Source organism: Camponotus vicinus, unplaced genomic scaffold, assembly GCF_025532165.1.
Source record: "Camponotus vicinus isolate PSW18456_S1 unplaced genomic scaffold, iyCamVici1.0 SCAF_8, whole genome shotgun sequence".
NCBI lineage: Eukaryota > Metazoa > Arthropoda > Insecta > Hymenoptera > Formicidae > Camponotus > Camponotus vicinus.
In genome coordinates, this window is record NW_028141980.1 from 17503312 (window position 1) to 17506931 (window position 3620).

Below are 3620 nucleotides of genomic sequence, written 5' to 3' on the forward strand. Positions count from 1 at the left end.
CCACTCAAGTATTATATCCCGTGGAATTATAAGGTCGACGAAATGAATCACGCTCAGCTGGGGTGTTGTACAAAATAAAATGCCAGGATACCCCGATACTTTTCAACGCCTCTTTTTTACTGTTCGCAAAATGTTTTCTCGTATATCAGTCTCGTGATCAATCTCTTGTCCATTTTTCCAGATCAGTAATTAATTACGATCACAATAAAGATCGTAATATCTCTCTCGTTCTTCATAAATTTGCACAGTCTATTTCTACTTGATAACTTTCTTATTTTCACTTGGAGTTACGTAAGGAAATTTCTTACGAAATTACGTAACGAAGTCGTCTTTCTTACAAATTGTTTGTCTTTTGTTAAAACCAATTTTTGCTCAAGTTTCATGTTAGATGATACTCGATCGAGTATACGATATTGAAACTAGGATACGAAATATAATATAAATCACGACACATACATAGCACTTCACTTAGCGAAACAAATATGTGAATAGTGGCTGATGAATCGAGTTCAGCGTCCTCGTGCTTCTTGCGCGCGTGTTTCTCGACTTCACGGTGAAAAACTTGGTCCAAGGTCACTCGGTTGCTGATGGATGACAAGTCGATCTTGCCGACGGCAAACCCGAAGTACGCAAATATTGAATCAGTGCGAAGGGGAACACAAATTGCAGAGTCAGAAAATATAATCTTCCATAAGCTCCTCGAGAAATGCGTTGGAAGCTAACCGCAATTGAAAAAAAAATAAATATATATGATTCAAAATTCTCTAAAAAAAATCAACTATTAAAAAATGACAAGTTCCACAATTAGAAAAACGAGTGAGGTGTCTTTATTCGATCGTAAAGATGTGAGAAATCATTTCATCTGTTTCAAAATTCTCTAAAAAAATCAACTATTAAAAATGACAAGTTCGACAATTAGAAAAACGAGTGAGGTGTCTTTATTCGATCGTAAAGATGTGAGAAATTTCATCTGTTTTTCAAATGATGACTGACACATTCACTTGACATAATCCCATCGGTCGACGCGGCCGATGGGTGATCGCGAAGGTCGCATAATTGACTTGGAAGGGGATCGCCGTTGGCTCTAATAATACTTAGTTTCAAGAATATGTGATTCCGGAATATCGCGGAAATTATGCCGACGACGCGGTGACGGCAAACTCATTGGCGCCACGAAGGCAAAGTCGCGCTGCCCTACCGCAAATATTGAATTTTGCGGTGACAGGATCGCGTTTAAAGCGTCCTCTCGAACCCGGAGGCCCCTCGAGTCGATTCGAAGAAGTATCTTCTCTGTAATTTGTCGGAATAACATCGCGGCTTCGCAGAGCAATTCGTAATGGTCCTTCGTCCTAACCGCGAAATGTACTCGTGAACGAGCGAGACGCTCTCGAGAGTGTAAGAACGCAAGATTGCAATAATTTAAGAAGGTAATCATCCGCGTGGACGTGCGCGAGCGAGGATGCAATCGTTTACGATTCGGCAACAAAGTCATTCAAATATGCGAGAATAAGTAAGGACGTATAATAATTCAATATATTTAGAGAACGTGATATACAATTGTGTAATCTTTGAAAAATGTGCCAATAGCGAGTTCAAGAGACTGAATGATCTAAAAAATGTAACATCTTGGGAAAAGGAATGAAAGGAGAAGATTACTTGGGAAACTTTCGGCTTCCCATCGTTTCGCAAACGATGAAGTTGTTAAGACGCAACTCGCGGGATCCGCGCGAGTCTTCGCTCTTGCGAGAAGGAAAAGGCGACGAGCGAGAATCAATTTTCCAATTTCCAAGCTTACACGTTGATCGAACGTGTCGTGTCAATATGTGGCTACTGACAGGACAAGAATTGCAAAACCAGTCTCCTGCAAAGTCCTATAACATTACCCGCTTTCGTGTGTTTCTCATTTCGCGCATTTTATCCAGTCTAATGTGTTTTCAGCGCAACTTAATTGAGGAAGTAATAAGCTAATAAGGTAAACTTGAATTTCAGCGCGACGGCTGATTCTTTTCACTGCTCGTTACCTGTCCGTGTCTCCATCCTTCTTTTCCGTCTTTTTTATTATCGCTTCGGCGTATTTACACAATTTAGATTAAGGCATTCGTGTCAACGTCCTACAGACAGAAAACGATTAAATTATAGGAAGTTGAAATATAGATATGTCTTATAAAACAAAAGGGGCTGTTTTATATACGTTTCAATTATGTGTTTATGCAAGATTTCTTTATCGTGAATTTTGATTTTTAAATATGTAGTGGAAAACATATACGGGGGCGATATCAATAGAAAAAGCTACGTATAAAAATGATTTGTACACGCTCGACACTCTATTGATAGGCGGACGGAATTACTTTCACGGTGCCGCTAAAAAGCAATAGCAGTCGGTAGGAATAGGCGCGGCCGGAAACGTCAATTTCGAGCCGAGCTAATCCTCGTCGAGGTAATCGGGATCCTTTTTCACATTCGCAGACGAATTCAATTTAAACGCCGTTAATCGTCAATCGCGTAAATGGACGTATCGTTCAATGAATATGAATTGTAATTGTATTACGAATGCAATTTTCTCCGTATTCTCCAGGTGTTCCAAGCCCTAAGGACCTGACGCGATATCTGATGTGAAAGATGTAAATGTGCGAGAGCCTGAGAACGCGCAAGAGATATAAAAATCTGAGAATACGAGAATCTAAGAGTATAAGATTCTAAAGATATATGGATCTAATAATCAGTTATCTCTATTTAAATTAATTCGATTATGAAGCAATATATTCACAAATTTTATAGATGACATTAAGTTTATTTTAGCATGAAATTGATTTTTAGGAACTTTTTTTTGAAGAATATTGAATCTTTTTGATATTTTACATGTTTTTATTGATGTTTATGTCAATATTTTTTTTAAATATTGACATAAACATGCAGTTTTTTTATTTAATACGAGCTTGTGCGCATTGGATGTTTAAAAATGCATAGTTCGACAATCTAAGATTTAATTTAATATTGACTGAAACATATGTAAAGCGTCAAAAAGATCAATTTCTAATATTCTTCAAAAAAGAAAATGTCTAAAAATCATCAATTTTTCTGCTAGAGAGAGAGAGAAGAAGAGAATATATAAACTGGACCTGCGTAATATATTTTCCACGTTAATTTTATTCACTCCGCTTTCCTCTTTCTTCTTCACTCGCGGACGAAGCCGCGTCCGAATTGTCTGGCACGGTATGGTAATCGAAGAAAGGCCGAAGGATACGAGAAACGGAATGGGGCCAGCGCCGCCCTTCGACCTCGCACACTCGCGATGCGATGCGATGCGATGGCGATGCGTGGATGAGCGTTTGGTCGATCTCCCGCGATCGATTTGGCATGAATCTCGATCGCACCATGACCTCGGACCGCCGATGTGCAGTTTCGCGATGCGCCGGTCCCCAATTATAACGGCTCACGCGAAAATGCAGTTTAAATTGCAGGTTCACGTCGTCTCTCGGTCGAGGCAAGGGAGACGATTTCGGGCTCGGCTCGACGCCGGTCGGTTTCGAATGATCCAATCAAACGTATACGCGCGATGGCTTCTGCTCCGGCCGCGGTTCGTAATGCAAGACCAAGACACACCGTTATATTTCATCACG

General features: G+C 39.9%; 1 long non-coding RNA gene across 1 annotated transcript; it reads left to right on the plus strand.

The window, feature by feature from the left end:
• The first annotated feature begins 1019 nt into the window (after positions 1–1019).
• LOC145976217 (uncharacterized) lies at positions 1020–2696 on the plus strand. Its single transcript, XR_014440218.1, has 3 exons — positions 1020–1510; positions 1588–1972; positions 2576–2696. It is a non-coding gene; the product is annotated as an uncharacterized LOC145976217 (long non-coding RNA).
• The last annotated feature ends 924 nt before the right edge of the window (positions 2697–3620 follow it).